This window comes from Mesoplodon bidens (assembly GCF_964165515.1).
Source record: "Mesoplodon bidens genome assembly, chromosome: 3".
NCBI classification, from domain to species: Eukaryota; Metazoa; Chordata; class Mammalia; order Artiodactyla; family Ziphiidae; genus Mesoplodon; species Mesoplodon bidens.
In genome coordinates this window covers 2,446,854-2,466,633 of record NC_138178.1, presented here as the reverse complement: position 1 = coordinate 2,466,633, position 19,780 = coordinate 2,446,854, and the positions used below count along the sequence as shown (strand labels likewise).

Genomic DNA, 19,780 nt, shown 5'->3' with positions numbered 1-19,780 from the left:
ATCTCATATCAGTTATGATGTACTGCGTCAGGTAAATCAAATTAGCACATCAGGTAAATCAAATTAGCACCCATAATATCCTGCAGCCAATGGAACTGAAGTGCAGAAAGGTTAAGAGACCAGGCAGCAAGGACTCACCTGGACAGGGGAGTGGGTGGACGGGTGGAAGGAGGGAAGTAAGGGGAGAAGAAAGGGAGAGAGGGAGGAGGAACAGGCTAGATCCTTCCTTAAACAATGAAGAGCTCCCTTACTCGAGGGATAGACTGCAAAAAGGACATCCCATGCTTAGAGGCAGGTATGAGACAGAAAAGGTAACAGCCCTTGACAAGTTTGTAATTACAGAGATACCAATAGCCGGTTTCGCAAAAAGTTCCCATAAAAAGCATTAAATACAAAAAGAATCTTTGCTAGCTGAGTGCACTAAATCAGCTCGCTTCGCATGTTTTAACAAGTCAAACTCTCGGGAAAAAACATTTTTTTTCAAACGTTTAAAACTCATGAATTAGGAATGTAGGAGAATAATTTCAAAAGCTCTTACAAATCGTCAAAACTTAAGATTCCTTGAGCAAAGACTACTTTACCTTGGAACTATTCTTCGACGCGGGAATCCAGCAAGGCTTAAGTTTTTCTTGTTCAAATCTAAGGGGAAAGAAATAATATAAGACTGAGATACCCACACAGTCAGTTAAAACCAAAAAAAAAAAAAAAAACTCCAATGGGAAAAAAAATTCTTCAGCCTCCCTTTGAGAGCATTTAAGAAAAAGGAAACCATGATCCAGAAATGTGAATACAAAAAGGACACCTTTATGAATCAAATTCCACCACATACATTTTACTTAGGCAAGTTTTTTTTGGTTTTGGTTTTGGTTGATAGTAGCCAAGATACTCCATGGGTTAAAAAAAAAAAATTCTGACAGAGTTCAATGCTATCATTTAAATTCTCTATGGCTACAAGAGTAACTCAAAGTAATTAAATACTGAAAAACATGGATATTATCCTCAGGAAAAAAAAAAGGAGCGAAAAAAATTAAACAATTTTGGTTCAGGTAACCAGGAAGGTTGAAAGTCATCACTGCCTAATATATTTGAGATGCTTTTAAAGAATGCTTGGTGGGGTGCAGGCACATGAGGGGTTGATGAACAGTGGGGTGGGAACACTTCAGCTGTGTTTTTATTTGCCTTCATTAAGATCTAAATAATAACAATACATCGAATTCGCCACTTATTTATTTTTGAAGACAAGACATATATTATGTAAAGACAGCTGGTAACAATCCCATCCAGCAAAAACACAGATCGAGTGAGTTAATGAAAACCAGGCACAGACATATTTATAGCCGGCTTTGGGTAAGTAATCTGTTTTACAGGTTTTGGCATATAGCAACCGTTTGTCCACCCAGAAAACCACAATTAGACCACTTACAGAAATTCCTTCCCCCGTGGAAATTCCTTTTACTGTTTAATATTTGGGGGCAGAAGCTTGAGGAAAAGGAGGTACAAGATATACCAGATGCCAACATGTCATTAGTCATTAAAATACATCCTGAATCCCGGAATTTGGAAATTCCGACCAACTAGAGAAATACAACAAAATGAAATGTATATTGCCAGTTAAACATCTAGGCTTTTCTGCTAATTACACAAATATCTTTGTGACACATTTAGAAAAAGAGAACTCAGTTCGAAAAGCTATCAAAGCACAGGCAGATCAGCTTGGTGCTTTGTGTCGACCTAGATGGGTGGGATAGGGAGGGTGGGAGGGAGGCTCAAGAGGGAGGGGATATGGGGATATATGTGTGCATATGGCCAATTCACTCTGGTGTACAACAGAAACTAACACAGCACTGTAAAGCAACTATACTCCAATAAAGATGTAAAAAAAAAAAGCTATCAAATATCGTAGAAGAAAATTCCTGAATCGGATGCCTCAATTGTTCAAATCACTTCCTAATCATGCATTTGGGCTAGAAAATACTTTTATAGACAATGGCTGAATTTCCAATGTGTCATTCAAGATAACCTAAGCATCTCCTTTTGGTTCAATCAGTGAACTGAATCTGAGATGTCACTTCAGTAGTTACATTGAGAGCACATCTTTTCCTCTGGGCTCAAAAGGAAGCCACTAAAAAGACAACATTTTGGTCCAAACAGTCTCCCATGAAGATTTCGTAAAAAGACAAACACCACTGCCTACTGGAAATAATTTAGTAGATATAACATTTGGTTTAGAAAAATATTTTAGCTAAAGTACAGCACATCCAGAACTTAATCCAAAGTTTGGGCATTCCAATATAATCTGCAGTGTTTCCTCCATAAAGGCTTTAGTGGTTGAGCAATATCTTTAACTTACAACAGAAAAAGAAAAGTCATGTTTCTCAGCAATCACAAGATAAGCTAACTTATAAAGTCAATGAGACATTTAAGGTATCCTTTGAGAAAACCACAGAACCGTGTAACAGGGGCATCCAAGACAAGATGGAGGATGCAAGACATTCCCGATGTTATGAAATAGACACTTCAGTGCATTTTGCATTTCTCTCGCCTTACCTTGTTTCTCAGAGAACTTGAAAGCTCCCGAGTAGCTAGAAATCCCTGGGCTTCTGAACATGGTTGCGCACAGAAAGTTCAGGGACAGAGCCTGCTCCACAGCTAATTCTCAACCAGCCACGGCCTGAGGCCTGTCTGAGCAAAACTAGGTTGAGCTTTTCACAGCGCAGGGCTAGAGCAATCAGGCACTGGTGTCCCTGAGAGTACAGTAAACGCACAGCAAGAAACTGCAGGCTAGAAGAGCTCAAACCCCGTAATCAGATTACAAGCAGAAATTAGGCCTGTGGATGCTAAAATAGACTGGATTCCAGGGATGGGACATTTATGAGGTTACTACTTCAAAGCCATGGCCAAATCACAGCTTCTGCTTAGGAGACAATGCTGTAACCTAACTACCATTGGGAGAGTCAGGACAACTCCTCCCTGCCTTAAAAATAAACAAACAAATAAAAACAGAACCATACAAAGACTCTCAATGTACTGGGAAGAAGGGAAGACTGCTAACTATTCCCAGGCCGCTCCGAGTCTGGCTTTGGCTGAGTTCAATGAAATACTTTATCGAACAGGGAGCCAAAATCCCATAGTTAAGAGTTAAGATGATCAACAACATATGAGTGAAATTGTGGGAAAAGAAAAGACAGATATTACTAGAGGTTCAAAAATTTTAATTAGAGACAGATGCTCTTAAGTATTACTTATTCTACGGACCCTGTTTATTTTACTTTTTAAAAAACATTTTAAAATAAATAAATTTATTTATTTATTTATTATTCATTTTTGGCTGCATTGGGTCTTCGTTGCTGCGCATGGGCTTTCTCTAGTTGCAGCAAGCGGGGGCTACTCTTCATTGCGGTGTGTGGGCTTCTCATTGCGGTGGCTTCTCTTGTTGCGGAGTATGGGCTCTAGGCACGCAGGCTTCAGCAGTTGTGGCTCGCAGGCTCAGTAGTTGTGGTTCATGGGCTCTAGAGCTCAGGCTCAGTAGTTGTGGCACACGGGCTTAACTGCTCCCCGGCATGTGGGATCTTCCTGGACCAGGGCTCGAACCCATGTCTCCTGCATTGGCAGGTGGATTCTTAACCACTGCGCCACGAGGATGTGAGACCTTCAGTTTTGTAGTAAACCCAAACCTGCTTTAAAGACATTTTTTAGAGCAGGTTTGGGTTTACTACAAAAGCGAAGTTCTCATATACTCCCCACCCCACACGTGCACAGCCCTCCCCATCATCGACATCTCCCACCAGATGCTACAGTTGTTACCAAGGGTGAACCCTGGTAACATTGATCCATCATAGGCATCATAGTCTAACTGCGAGGTTCCCTCTTGGTGCTGTACATTCTATGGGCTTGGACACACGTACAATGACACGTACCCATCACTTTCTCTGCCCTCAAAACCCTCTGTGCCCTGCCTATTCATCTCCCTCCCTTGGAGACCACTGATGGTTTTATGTCTCCATAGGTTTGCCTTTTCCAGAATGTCATGTAGTTAGAATCAGACAGCATGTAGCCTTTTCAGATAGGCTTCTTTCACTTAGTACGTCGTATGCATTTAAGGGTGCTCCACATCTTTTCATGGCTTGACAGCTCATTTCTTTTTAGTGCTGAATAATATTCTGGATTATAACTGGATGGAGCACAGTTTATTTATCCATTTGCCTACTAAAAGACATCTTGGTTGCTTCCAGGTTTTGGCAATTATGAATAAAGCTGCTCTAAACATCCATTGTAGGCTTCTGTGTAGGCTATACATTTTCAACTCCTTCGGGTAAATACCAAAGAGTATGATTGCTGGCTTATATGGTAAGAGTATGTTTAGTTTTGGAAGAAACTGCCAAACTCTCTTCCAGAGTGGCTGCACCATTTTGCATTCCCCCCAGCAATGATGAGAGTTCCTATTGCTCCCCATCCTCGCCAGCACTGGGTGGTGTCAATGTTCTGGATCTTGGCCATTCTGATAGGTGTGTAGTGGCATCTTACTGTTGTTTTAATTTCCATTTCCCTGATGACATATGATGTGGAGCATCTTTTCAAGGGCTTATTTGCCATCTGTATCTATTCCTTGGTGAGGAGTCTGTTCAGGTCTCTGGCCCAAATTTTATTCAGTTGTTTGTTTTCTTATTGTTGAGTTTTAAGAATTTTTTGTATATTTTGGATAACAGTTCTTTATCAGATTCATCTTTTGCAAGTATTTTCTCCCAGTCTGTGGTTTCTCTAATTCTTTTGATATTGTCTTTCCCAGAACCGAAGTTTTTAATTTTAATGATGCTCAGCATATCAATTATTTGTTTCATGGATCGTGTCTTTGGTGTTGCATCTAACAAGGCATCACCATACCCAAAGTCATCGAGGTTTTCTCCTAGGTAATCTTCTGGCAGTTTTATAGTTTTGTGTTTTACATTTACATTTATGATCCATTCTGAGTTATCTTCCATGCCGGGTGTAAGGTCTGTCTAGATTCTTTTCTTTTTAACATGTGAATGTCCAGTTGTCCCAGCACCACTGGGTGAAGACACTACGTCTGCTCTATTGTTTTGGTTGGGAGTCCCTGCTCCTTTAAGTAAGACACGACTCCCTGTATCGGCCTGTGTTCTAACCTTAGAGGCAGTGGTTTGGTCCTCCCAATTCTGACGGACCCAAGAAGAACTGTTGATTTTTCAGTCTGTTCAGCTTTGTACTTGTTGTTGGGATGAAGTGGTGACTTCCAAGCTCCTTACATGCAGAACTGGAAATGCTGGAGTCTGCTGTTCATTTTTAACTGCAGCGTGTAGCTGGTGGGGCTAAGCAGTGATAAGGCAACTCCAGACAAACACGCTATAATTAGGGACTCTGACCATCTGACAGCCAAAAGGAGCACTGAAGAGAGCCTAGGACAATCGTCTCCTTCACAAGGTGAGGAGGAAACAGAGGGCTAGAGAAGCAACTTGTGCTGGGTACACACTTGCTGAGTGACAGAGCCGTAGGGTCCTGAGGGGAGGGGTGGGATCGGGACATGATTTGCACCCATTCACCGCGCCCCCCCAGGAGGCAGCGACCCTGAGCCTGTCCATCTTTGTATGTTTAGTACTGAACACTCACCTGCTGCACAGCCAGCCTGCAGTGAATGTTTGCTGAATGGTCATAGGAAATAATGCAATACTCTTTTCCTAAAGGCTAAAGGTGCCATTCGAAAATGATCTGTATTGAATTTATATCCTGCTTTCAAACCAGACTGATTTAAAGTGATTTCTAAACGACAAACTTCACTTGGAAAGGAAGACTTATACGGCAAATTCATTAAGGCGCAGCAACGGAAGGTACACTGGCCACTCCGTGGGGCAGCGGCATGTGGCATTTCCTCTTTACTGCTGATTACTCCAACTCTCCTAAAGTTGGGATGAAATGGCAAATAGGGCAGGTGAAAAGAACTCAGCGAGGAACCACAGAAGTGCTCTGGATAATCGAAGCGGAAACTTCATCGTCAGGCCACGGCTAAAGGAGGGGCAAGAAGCCAAAGGAGCTGTAGGAAAAAGAGGAGGGGGGGTTGTAGAAGCAACTGATTCTGAAAATGAATAAGTAGATAAGATGGAATAATGTTTGTGTTTATAAATAACCCTTGGTAAAGAATTTAATTTATAAAGCACAGTACTTACATTCCTGAAAACTACTCTTCCTATAGTATTCTCAATTAGAATTATCCTAAGTGACTCTAAATGTTTCTTTTGAATTATTATTATGGAATAATTCTGGCTTAAATTTTTTAAATGCAATTCCAGTACAGAATAAAATGAATTTGGATATTCTCTTTAAATTGGTCATGGGATCTTCCTAGGATGACTTACCTCACCCATCAGTTAGGATACAAAGCACACAGATTTAAATACGGCTTCATGGTTAAAAAGAAAAAGCACAAAAGTCTTTATTAAACTACGGATATGCAACTTGACCTCCTATTTAAGTACCCCATCCATATGAAACCAAAAAAGACTCAAAGAAAGCTACATCTTACAACAGTAGAAAGTAGCCATGAGATTTTTTTCATTCACTCTCCAATAATTAGAAATAATATTATGAATAATAATATAATAATTATATATTTAATAATTGTTATATTATTTTAGGCTGGCTCTTTCACACAGGGAGCTGCAAAGTAGGCAAACGTTTCCCTACATAATTTTGTAGGTGAACACGTTCTATTTATCTGAAGAGAAAGCTGTAAGTTGTGATTGTGATTTTCTTAAATTTCAGGGAGAAGATATCTTAATTTAAAACTGTGATGGTGCTGTACACTAAGTCTCCTACAAACGAGCGAGTTCTGATCTGAGAGTGCATTCCTAAGTCCAATTTGTTTGTAAGACCAACAAAGTTAGCCTAGGTACCCAACTAACACAATCAGCTATATAGTACTGTGCTGTAATAGGTTTATAATACTTCTCACACAAATAATACACAGAAAGCAAACAAACACAAAAAACAAACATTTTTAATATCACAGAACGGTACCTTGGAAAGTACAGTAGAGCAGTACAACAGCTGGCATACGGGGGCACGTTTGCATCTTTGAAAGTTTGCAACTTGAACATTCCTGTGTAGGGGAAGTACTGTATTTCCTTTCCAACAACATCACTGAATCACTGGTGGTACACGAGACACACACAATTCTCTGCCACCATGTCCGCTTAGAAACACTCATCTTTTCCTTTTTCAAAGCACAATAATCTGCAATACTCAGAAGCAATTCTTTATGGAAGTAAAATATTTTATTGGATGTTTTTGAAGTTCTAATCTTGACATTCAAAAGAAATGAAGCCAATGCTTAAGTTTCCGGTAGATGAGCATGCAGAAAAGCTTTGGCACAAGGGGCATCAATGTGTGAATGGGAGGGGTGGAGGGAGGTCGCCATTGCAGGCCTGGGCACGTCATGTCACGACGCGTGGGTGGTGGCTGGAGGGGCACTAGATGACCAAGAAGGACTGCGGATGGGCCACCAAGATGCCGACGCCCCGCAGTGGAACCAGTAAGACAACTGAACAGGCCTTGGTAAATCCAAAATCTTGGAGTCTGGGAAAACTGGAGCTGAAGAAGCCTTTCTGATCACTTGGCCTTCTTTCTTATTTTTATTTTAGTTTTAAATTTAAAAAAATTTTTATTGAAGTATAGTTGGCTTATAATGTTGTGTTTGATTTCTGCTGTACAGCAAAGTGACTCAGTTATACATATACATACATTCTTTTTCATATTCTTTTGCATTATGGTTTATCCCAGGATACTGAATATAGCTCCCTGTGCTATACAGTAGGACCTTGTTGTTTATCCATTCTATATATACTAGTTTGCATCTGCTAAACCCCAAACTCCCAATACATCCCTCCCCACCTTGGCAACCACCAGTCTGTTCTCTATATCTGTGAGTCTGTTTCTGTTTAGTAGATAAGTTCACTTGTGTCATATTTTAGGTTCCACATATAAGTGATATCATATGATATTTGTCTTTTTCTTTCTGACTTACTTCGCTTTATTGATAATCTCTAGGTCCATCCATGTTGCTGCAAATGGTATTATTTCATTCTTTTTTATGGCTGAGTAGTATTCCACTGTGTGTATATACATACCCTGCATCTTCTTTATCCATTCCTCTGTCGACAGACATTTAGGTTGTTTCCATGTCTTGGCTATTGTAAATAGAGCTATTACGAACACCGCGGTGCATGTATCTTTTTAAATTACAGTTTTGTCCAGATATATGACCAGGAGTGGGATTGCAGGATCGTAGGGTAGCTCTATTTTTAGTTTTTTGAGGACGCTCCATGCTGTTCTCCGCAGTGGCTGCACCAGTTGACATTCCCACACGTGCCTTTCTTTTTGCACAATGTTAGAGCACTCTCTCGGGATCACACAGCTCATGGTGTGGCAATGCCAGGCTGGAAGTCCACACCCTCTCACTCTCCCCAGGAAGAGTCCCACATTAGCCTGGGCACAAAAGAATGGGGGCCACTGCTGTAAACTCGTCCTGGACTGAGGTCATGGTGTCCCCCAGCCCAAGAGCCCGGGTTGCCTTAATTGGCAAAAAGATCAGTCTGACCCCAAGAAGAGGAGGCAAGCCAGCTGCTGGCTGCTTTTTACAAATCTCACATGATTTCCTGGTCTGGTTTTGGTGCCACAGATGTTCATCAAGACCAGCGCTGACTCCAGACATGAGTAACCAGGGCGTATCTGAGACCCAAAGCAAAGACGGAAGCCAGTGTGCCTGGTGTGGGTGAGTGTCACGAACCAAGGAGGCGGCTGCTAAGTCTCCGATTCCTCCTCCCCACCCCAAGGCCCTCACCTCATGGCAGAAGGACAAGGTATGGATGTTATTAGCAACTGTGAAGAGTGTATAAAACAGTGACTCAGGAATTTTACTTCTGGAAATGCACCCAGGGAAAGAGGAGGAGGATAGTTACCACAGTTGGGTTTATACACGTATAAAGCTGGACCCAGCCCACACAGGGGGACATGGAGAAGAATGGGTAAACCAATCACACAAGAAAACCAGATCTGAAACTCCATTGGTGATTTGAACATTTTTCATGATATGTGAGATACACACACACACACAGACCTTATCAGAAAGACAATAAACATCCCAAAGCATGAATTGTCTCCCAACTCAGAGATAACTCTCTCCATGTTTTCCCCTCTCTATTTCCAAAGTTTCCACAATAGGCATGAACGGCTTCTATAATTACCAAAACAATTGAGTACAAATAAAGATGGAGGTAATAGGTCCTTCTGAGATCCCAAGGCTTAGAGCTGGCCTAAAAATCCAGGGCAAAATCATGATCGGAAGAGTGCCCATGGGCTGATGGCACAAGGTCAAACTGCCTATTTCTTCTCAGCCTACTGTAAGCGTTTCTTGGCTATAAATAAAGCTGACCCAGAGATTGGCCAATGCCCTCAATGACACGCAACACAGGCCTTCTCAAACTTGACCCCGGGTGGGCCCTCCTTGAGACTCCTTCTAAAGTCGTCTTGTCTTTCCTGAAATGTGAGGCTATTACGGGGAGCATGAATATGAGTGCTGGGGGAGCGACAGAAAGAAAAGGTCAAAGATTCTCCAGGGATGTCTCGTAATGGGAAAACCCAGCGAGATGATTCTTGTTGTACAGCTGTGGACAACGTCACTAGGAGGCCAGGTAAGAAGGGTCACCTCCTCCATTGCCAAGGTCCAAAGATAAGGTGTCGGATGACAAAGGATCAAGGTGTTAAACCCTGAGGGAGTGTGCTGCGTGGTCACGGCTAGACCGTGGGGCCGGCGGTCCTGTGGCGGGTTCTAGCTGAGGACATTCATGCATCCCCGCAGGACAAGGGGCAGCTGTTCTTTGGGAGTCATCACCACGGTGGACGAAATGGAAACAAAGCCAGTGAAAAGGGAAAGAGCCAAATTCCCCAACTGGCAACCAGCCATTTTTCTACCATACCCTGTGGGATGACGGGCAGACGCTGGGAAGACCTGGCCAGGCTGCTGACAGCACGGTGGGGTGGGCGCAGGGCTGAACGCTCCAGGGCAGCGGTCCCCAACCTGTTTGGCACCGGCGACTGGTTTCATGGAAGACAATGTTTCCTTGCCCGGAGTCAGGGGGGAAATGGTTTCGGGATGATTCGAGCGCATTACATTTATTGTGCACTTTATTTCTATTATTATTATTATTCTATTATTATTATTATCTATTATTATCTAATATACTACTATACTCTATATTCTATTATTCTATTATTATACTGTAATATATAACAAAGTAATTACACAATTCACCATAATGCTGACAGGAGGTGGTAATGCGAGCAATGGGGAGCGGCTGTGGATACAGATGAAGCTTCGCTCGCTCACCCGCCACTCACCTCCTGCTGTGAGGCCCGGTTCCTAACAGGCTAGGGACCGCTACAGGTCCACGACCCGGGGGTTGGGCACCCCTGCTCTAGGGCGCTAACTCATGTGGTTCTCTCTAGGAGATCCTACTAGTATCACCCCCTGCAGATGAGAAAACTGAGATACGGTGTGATCTGGGAGAAATATGCAAGCCTAGATTGACCCTTTAAAATGCATCTCTAAAGGCAAAACAGCCATTCACTGGGCAGGCAGCCAAAATAAAAATCAAAGAGGGAAATACAAAGGCGAGGTCATGACTCAGTGAGAAAATGATGCGGAGGCACCCTGAACACTGGAACATGTTATTTAATCCATGCAGGGATCTACATACTGAAAAGACCTGCAGGTACAGGGCACAGGGCTGTGTGATGGCACCCTGTGTTTCTTATCGTGCTCCCTGCATTGCAACTGGGGCAGCCCCAGACCACAGGAAAGTGACCTGAAATTTAAGGCAGTACAGGCTGGTGTGAAATGGTGACTAACAATTGTCCGAATACACACTATTGTGAGTTATCAGTGCATTCCTAAAATTAAGAAGTGCCACACGATTTTAATGAAATCTACCATAAGCTACTAAAGTCGATGGCTGGGCTGACATTCCAAAGTGAAGGATATATTTTTACAGCCTACGAAAGGAGTCTTCTGTACGCTGGCAGCAGCTGTAAAGGGTATTCTCATTTTCTTTAGTGGATCTTATTTATGTGCCTAGACTCTTAATCTGGGGCAGAATGGCCGGCCATGAGGTAATCCCATCAGCAGGGAGACCGTTTGGTCCCTTTCATTTCCCTTTTATCACACACTGGTTATTCATGCATTCCAGATTCCTCATTTTAGTATGCATTGTGAAATGCTCTGTAAATTTTGGTTAGTGGTAATATTTAGGGCAAGTCTGCAAATAAAATTTGGTGTTGTGTGATTATGTAAGGTAATTTAATACAGGCCACGTATGCAGAGATGAAAAGGCGAAAGTTCTTTCAACAATAAGAAATATGACCACTCAAAGATATTTATCAGATGTGCTGAAAGGACCATGCCAGTCTTGCTATATTCAAGAATTCGTTTTTAAAGAAAAGGCCTACTGCAATCCCTCAAAAGACTTATTAATGCTTTACATTAAATGTTCAAACAAGTAATGCTAACATTTGTTGTGAGAATTGAATCATTTGAACTTCTGGCCGATTTTGAATCTATAGCTAGTGAATCTTGCTGGAAAACAATCCAACGAGCTTAGAGAGGATAATCAACTGTTTCTCAGAGCAAGAGAAAAATAGACAAAGGTCAGTTTCGTGCTTAAGATATACAGACAGTGGAATATTATTCAGCCTTAAAAAACGGCATTCTGACACATGCTATGAACATGTGTCATAGATGAACCTTGAAGACCTCATGTTCAATGAAACAAGCCAGACACAAAAGGACAAACCTTGCATGATGCCACAGAGAAGAGGTAAAAGCAGAAGAGTCAAGTTTATAGACACAGAAAGGAGAGTGCGGTCACCAGGAACTAGGGGGAGAGGGTGCTGGGGAGTTCGTGTTTGATGCAACAAATTCAGTTGGGGGAGAAAGAAAGCCCTGGAGGTGGATGGTGACGATGGCTGTACGACAATGTGCATGTGCTTAGGGCCACTGAATGGTGCCCTTCAAAATGGTTAAAGTGGGGGACTTCCCTGGTGGCACAGTGGTTAAGAATCCACCTGCCAATGCAGGGGACACATGTTCAAGCCCTGGTCTGGGGAGATCCCACATGCCGCGGAGCAACTAAGCCCGTGTGCCACAACTACTGAGCCTGCGAGCCACAGCTACTGAGCCCACGTGCCACAACTACTGAAGCCCAAGCACCTAGAGTCCGTGCTCCCCAACAAGAGAAGCCACTACAATGAGAAGCCCGCGCACCGCAACGAAAAAAAGCAGCCCCCGCTCGCCACAACTAGAGAAAGCCTGCACGCAGCAATGAAGACCCAACGCAGCCAAAAATAAAATTTAAAAAAAAGAAAAGAAAAAAAAATTTTTTTTAAAGGTTAAAGTGGTAAATTTTGTGTTACGTATATTTTACCACAATTTAAAAAAATGTACACTGTAGGTAAAGCACAGACAGACACAAAATGCAGGCAGGTGCTGGACATCCAGGGCACAGTTCCCCTGAAGGGCAGGGGACCAAAGACGGATGCCGACCTGGGTCGGGTAGACACCAAGGATGTTCTTGACCTGTCAGGGCACCAACACACCAAGGGTCCTTACGCGGGGATGTGATGAATAAATAGACACTTAGGTGTTTACTGTATAAAATCTGAAGCTATCTCCTAGAACATCATAAGGTGCAGACACCCTTTCTTTAGAGCAGCAGGGGCCCAAGCCCCATCTCACTGAGGGGATACCCCATCACAGGGGAAGGACACGGACATGATTACAATGATCCAGGAAAGAAGGAGAATGCCAGCCGCTCAATACTCACTAGTGGATGGTTTTCACATGAACAGAAAGCAAGGAAATACTGAATCATCAGATAGGAGAATTTTTTAAGAGTCTAAAAATCCAGATGGCAGACAAGTAAACATGTAAAATCACTGTTGATATCTGATAGATCCTAACTGTTCAGAGTTATGCCGGAGTGATTTGAAGGAAACAGCTCTGAGTAAAAGAATTTCTGGGCTTCCTTGTCCTCAGAAGGGCATCTTAATAAAAGCAACACCATGGCCACCTCCACAATACTCAGTGTGAAAACCCAAGAAAAATGCAGCAATCTGCCATTCCCAGTGCCTCTAATGTCTCCCAAAGGTTATGTTACCTGGTACCCCAAAGACCTTACCTAGAGTCTGAAAACAGGTTCCAATGCATTTGCTGGTTGATTGGGGCCGGGGGGGAAGAGGGGTGTCAGTGACACCTGACTGTTCGTGGTGGTTTTTCCCTTGGCAAGAGTCACCGAGAAAGCAGATCCTGTGCTCACACATTGAGTGGCAATGGAAGGTCATGAGAAAGATGTCGAAGACGTATTCTACTCTGCTCGCAGAAATGACTAAAGATATATTTGCACTTCTGAGTCAGTTTCACACCTGATAAAAGGCAAATGATGCCAAACATGGGTGCCCTCAGAGTCATGTGGGGTGCTTGTTAAAAATGAAGGCCCTCCCCCATTCCCTGGTGGTCCAGTGGTTAAGACTCTGTGCTTCCGAGACTTCCCTGGTGGTGAAGGGGTTAAGAATCCGCCTGCCAATGCATGGGACACGGGTTCGAGCCCTGGTCCGGGAAGATCCCACATGCCGCAGAACAAATAAGCCCGTGTGCCACAACTACTGAGCTTGCGCTCTACAGCCCGCAAGCCACAACTACTGAAGCCCACGAGCCACAACTACTGAAGCCCACGTGCCACAACTGCTGAAGCCTGCGTGCCTAGAGCCCGTGCTCCGCAACAAGAGAAGCCACCGCAATGAGAAGCCCGCGCACCGCAACAAAGGGTAGCCCCCGTTCGCCGCAACTAGAGAAAGCCCGCGCGCAGCAACAAACATCCAACGCAGCCAAAAATAAATTTAAAAAATAAATAAATAAATAAATAATCTTTTTTTTTTTTTTTTTTTTTTAAGGCTCTGCTCTTCCAATGCAGGGGGAGCGGGTTCGATCCCCGGTCGGGGAACTAGGATCCCACATGCTGCGCACTGTGGCCAAAATATTTTCAAAAAGAAATATATATATAACAGAGCTGTAATTATATTTTAAAAAAATAAAATGAAGGTCCCCCTGCCGCAGACGATTCTGAGATGGTCAGAAGTTTGAAAACCACTGGTCCATGCCATTTGTGATGTAAGGAAATAGAATCAGAGGACGAGTTTGATGAAGGAAGGCTTCTGTACGGTGACTGGTGAGCCTGATGAGTGGCGAGGATAGGGCTGCACATGGCAGGAGGAGGGGGGACGAAAGCCTGAGAAAGGGGATGAGGACGATGCTTAAAGGAGGGGGCCCCCTCCAGGAGCTGAGGGGGGCCCGACCAGGCCATTCAGAGGTAGGGGTGGCAATAGACAGCCTCCTGGATTGGGATGGGGGAATACATGTGCTGTGAAGAAACATGGGAGCTGTCACTGAAGCCCAAGCAGCAAAAGATATGTCGGGTCCCCTTCACAGCCGGACACCAAGCTGAAACGTCATACTGCACGGTCTGCAGGCGGTGAGAGAACAAACCCTCTCTCAGGAACAGAGAGGGGCCGGCCGGCATCTCCTAACATGTGGCCTGTGTGCCTCTTAGCATTTCAGCCTCTGAACTGGGACTGTAGACAGTGAAATGCAAAAGCTTCTACAAACCACATTTTGGGGATTAAGAACCTCAGGACTGTGACCCCTCCCCAACCTGGCTGCCCACGGCGCTCCTGGGGCTTGGTCTCCGTTAGACGTGACCAGCCAGCCTTCACGTCCCGGCCACTTGAAGCCGGTGAGACAGAGGTCTTCAGACCTCTGGACCCACCTCTTCTCACCCAGGATTTACTGAGCAACTACTAGAGGTCAGGCACCAGGGCGTCGGTACTGTGAATCAGTTCACGGTCTGGATGAGGAAATCACCTAATACATCAAGGGTGGATGCTTGTACATGGCACTGCAGTCCTTTTCTCCCTGGTATCTCTGCCTCTTTGAAAGTTTCTCTGCTTCTTCCATTACTCCCATCAAGTACGTGTATTTGTCTTCCCAGGTATGCTACTCTTCCTGGGTGTAATGAGAGGACGTCCCACGAGCTTTAGACCAACGGAGAACACAAGCAGAATTGAAGGAAAGCAGTGCAGGGGTCCTGCAGGGACTCAGTCCCCATAACAGAGAACTGACGACTCCGCCTTCCTCCTCTTGGCCTTCAAACCACCCAGTGATGCGAGCTGGAGCATTTCAGGTACGACAGCATGTAAATAAGCATGTAACTGCAGAGTCCTAGACAAGTGCAAGTTATCATATGGCTTTCTGCATTTATACAGATTTGGAGTGAAGTATTTATTGTGGCTCCACCGTAGCTAATCACTCATTGAGGTGGTTAAGGAATAATCAAACACAGTTTGTTCAAGCAGTATAATCGATTTGAGTCAGTGATTAAATCATTTTCCTCCTCTTTGAAAAAGGCAACACTTTCACTTTCCAAAGCCAGTGGCTATGCCTCAAAATCAAACACCCATTTATCATTAAAGCTATATCCATATATTTTAAAATCAAATGGGAAAACTCAGTTGCCCACCCGCCAGAATTCTAACTTCCACATTCAACGTAACTAGGATGTCAAAGCTTCAAGCAATAGTCTTGGAACTTACGATGCAGTAGACTTTTGCGGCTTCTAATAGAGAGCCTCACATTGCACATTCTTACGGGAAGCCTCTTACCTTCTCCCGACACCTTTGTGAGGCATAAAGAAAACATCCCCACTTGAGAGACCTCTCTGCTCCTTCTCATCCTAGACACAGTTCATCTTTTTCTCTTTAAAATTTGAAGTGCAACATATACAATGGAATATGAGCCATAAAAAGAAACGAAATTGAGTTATTTGTACTGAGCTGGATGGACCTAGAGTCTGTCCTACAGAGTGAAGTAAGTCAGAAAGAGAAAAACAAATACCGTATGCTAACGCATATATATGGAATCTAAAAATCAATGGTTCTGAAGAACCTAGGGGCAGGACAGGAATAAAGCGAATAGACTTGAGGACACAGGGAGGGGAAAGGTAAGCTGGGACGAAGGGAGAGAGTGGCATGGACATACATACACTACCAAACGTAAAACAGATAGCCAGTGGGAAGCAGCCGCAGAGCACAGGGAGAGCAGCTCGGTGCTTTGTGACCACCTAGAGGGGTGGGAGAGGGAGGGTGGGAGGGAGACGCAAGAGGGAGGGGATATGGGGATATATGTATACATATAACTGATTCACTTTGTTATATAGCAGAAACTAACACACCATTGTAGAGCAATTATACTCCAATAAAGATGTTGAAAAAAAAATTTGAAGGGCAATCATTTTCCCCCTGGCCAACGAGCTTTGCATCGAGTCCCAGGGTCTTATAACGTCCCGGCAGAGCTCAGCACCAAGCTAACAGGTCCCTTTTTAAAGAGGTCAGAGGTTTATGTATTAAGAAAAGTATCTCAAAGCCACAGCCCATGCCTTGGGGGGCCAATGAGCTAAGCAGTCCACAGAGATGGAAATGGACCCTTTAAACAGGAAAAGAAAAAAAAAAGGATTTCTTTAACAGGAAGGGGAAAGTCATTTCACCCTTTTCCTGAAGGACAAGAAGCAGAGGTAAGTCGATGAAAGGACAATAACAAGGTCAAACACGCCCTCTCCCCCTGCGGTGAAAGTCCACACACAGGAGCCCAATCTGACCCCAGGGGGAGGAGAGTCCCTTGTTCACAGAGGCGGCCGGTGAGCTTCGCTACCGCAAGATTTCTGGAGGGAGCCACCTGAGCAGGGCATGGGGCAGCTGGAACACCTGCGGTAGGTGCCTGCCTTCTTGGTGGGTGGTCCAGCGCCTGCAGCAGGTGCAGACCGGAGAGAAGGAAACGGCTTAGACCAGAGACATAAACTTCAACTCTCCTCTGGCCAATCCCGCCCCTCCCCCTGTCCCCCACAGCTCTGGTTCACCAGCTGCTTAAACTCAAGAACGTGAGACACCTGAACAAAAGTTTCAGTATAGAAAAGTGCCGCCTGCCCTGGTTTCTAGCTACCGCATCCAGTTTTGGGAAAAACAAAACAAAACAAAAATGCCAAAGAGAAAAGATGGACTCAGCCTAAAAAGCTCAATCAAGTTAGATATTTCCCTTGGATGCTGAGTGTGGCTACCATCCACCAAGGCTCCTTAGACCTTATTATTGAAGAGAACAAAGAGGATGTAAGGAACATCATTTTGGAAGAGAAATCTACATGGAGAGGTCATTTCAGAGCTTGTCAGTCAAACCTGCATTTTACAGGGAGCAATGGAAGTGACTGGTCCAAGGTCCTACTGCCCATTTGTGGCAGCCCTAGAACTCAGGTTCCCTGCTCCCAGGGCTGTCCTTTGCACGGTGCCACCTTGCTGCCCGGTGACAGCTCCCCCATACATGACCTCACCCCTAGAAGGACTTACTATAAAACGCCATCAAGATTCTGACTTGCCAAAAAAAATCCTGGACTAAAAGGAAACCGTTAAACATGACCTGGTTAAGTCCCTGTTTCATCGAATAAGTCCTGACACAGGAGGATGGGCTGCGCCCCCCTGTCCTTCGGGAAGTCACCTCCGCGTTTCCAGGCACACCATAAAGTGTGTCTGCCAAGGAGCATGCCTATTCTGGCATCACTGCACCAGAACTAATTGAGCAGTACTAGGCCACGTCTCCGGGGTTTGGGCTCCTTACAGGACGCAAGCCCACTGCCACCCGCTGTGCTGGCCTGTCCCCAGGCGCCAGCCTTCTTGGCCTGCTGGTCTGCCTAATAAGGCCATGTGCAAGTTGACGGGCTGGCTGGCTTTTAGGTCACCTACTGTTCACCGTACAAACTCTGAGGCTCACAAGCAAAGCCAGGGCCTACCTTTGGGCAGACAAAGGGTTACCCTTTGCCAAAGCTCTTAAAAGCCTGCCCAGCTGGCCCATTTACATAATAATAGAGCCTGCTGCAGAGTCTGCCAGACTCCGGATCTGATGGCTTTCTGGGCTAAAGGAACTTCAGCTGGGGCCTGGAGCCAGGGAGGCTGTGCAAGGGAAACCTCTTTGCCTCTGCCTTCCTCGGGCCCCTCCAGGCTCCATCAGAGAGCACGCACCGTCTGGCTTTGGAGCAACCTATGTGGCGTGCATCCTGACTCTCCCAGACGCCCCGACTTCAAAAATAGCTGCTGACCGTCTCCAAATAGGTTGCGTGTCCTGGGTCCTTAAAAGGGGGTCAGTGGGTCAGGTGTAGGAACAATGCTTAGCATTCCGGAAAATAAACTTCTGTATTTTCAAATAAAGAGGCTGAGCTGTGAGCCAAACCACACCTGAATACCAGCATTCCTTACTTCCATTTCTGTTCCGGTCTGGGCACCTTGGACTCTTACGCATACAAGGACGAGACCGTGTCTGTGTGATTAATGACAGCACATTCACTCGTGGCTCCAATTTCCTTTTGCTTTTAGCCATCGGTCTGTCCTTCAGAAGGTGGTCCACCTGCTGGGTCACCCAAATCTGACATGTCCCCACAAAGTTCCCAACGCTAGCAGAATTCCGAGTTTCTCCAGTGGACTGCCGATGCGAGATAAAGAGGGGTCAGGGAGCAGGAAATAGCAAACCTGGAGGACGGGTGCCCCCCTAACCACTCGTTCACACGTGAAGCCACATATACAACCAAGATGCTGATGGATTACAGCAAAGAACACTAACCCAACAGCCACATCCTTCCACCCTCCCCCTTGTGCTCACGTCCACCGTGAACTTATTCCCTGTGAACTTGGGCTTCTTTTGAATGGCTCAGAGCCCCAGTGAACACAGAGAAGCCCTCCTTTTGCTTCTCACAGGAATGGAGTTTGGAGGGGCTGAAACCAGAGTCACGAGAAACAGAGGCCTTGTCCATGCTAAAGTGCTGTGCCTGTAAATATCAGATCAAGTTTTGGTTTCCATGAATCAGTCCCCGGTAGGGGGGGGAATTCTCTAATAGAGATATTAGGAAATTCCTGTCTAGATATTCCTAGCAAAGAGCAAGAGGGTGAGAAGGGTGATACTGAAGACCGAAAGCTTGGGAGCAGCCTTGGAAAGCAGAGTTTAAGAAAGGACCATCCACGCCCATCCGGCCCTAACCTGCCTCTGCCCTCCTCACGGCCTGGACTCTGAAGGGACTGGCTTGCTCTCTCCTTTATGGCCTTGAAATCAGGCAACGTAGGGGAGGACCAGGTAGGGCCAGAGCCTGGAGGGGCGGAGAGCTGCTCCTGGATCCCCGTCACCCCTGGAAAGGGAAGGCAGCCCGAGTTGGCAACCCCTGAACCGCTTGGCTTTTGCGATTACTTTACTCCCATGAAGCTAAATTCCTATTATTTAAGGCCCAGTGAGAGAGCCCGGCGGGGAGCACTGCTGCTCCCACCCCCTACCCTCCACTGGCACAGCTCTGGGGCTGTCTGATTCCGAATTAGCCCTCCACCAGGGACGAGGCCATGGAAAGAAAAAAGGCGAGAGGCCTTGGCTACTGGCCACAAGCTCTGTCCACCGACACCCCTTGCAGGGAGGACGCTGCAGCAAGAGGCTGCGGTGGCCTGGATCCACCCTGCAAAAGCTTAGGAGGCCAAACCTCAGGACGGTCGGAATGACAAACTGAAGGCTGGAGGAGAGAAAACAAAAAAAGAATAAATTTCTCACATCATCAGCCATGACTACTGAGCCAATCTCAAGATTATGCGAATT

At 45.1% G+C, this 19,780-nt stretch overlaps 1 protein-coding gene across 9 annotated transcripts in view; it reads right to left on the bottom strand.

Annotated features, from left to right (window-relative positions):
• Positions 1-19,780, bottom strand: part of SVIL (supervillin) — a 241,506-nt gene that overhangs the window by 101,823 nt on the left and 119,903 nt on the right. For all 9 annotated transcript variants that reach the window (XM_081228434.1, XM_081228436.1, XM_081228438.1 and 6 more), the window contains exon 4: positions 582-639. The gene's annotated coding sequence lies outside the window, so the exon portion shown is untranslated. The remainder of the gene's footprint in view (positions 1-581; positions 640-19,780) is intronic.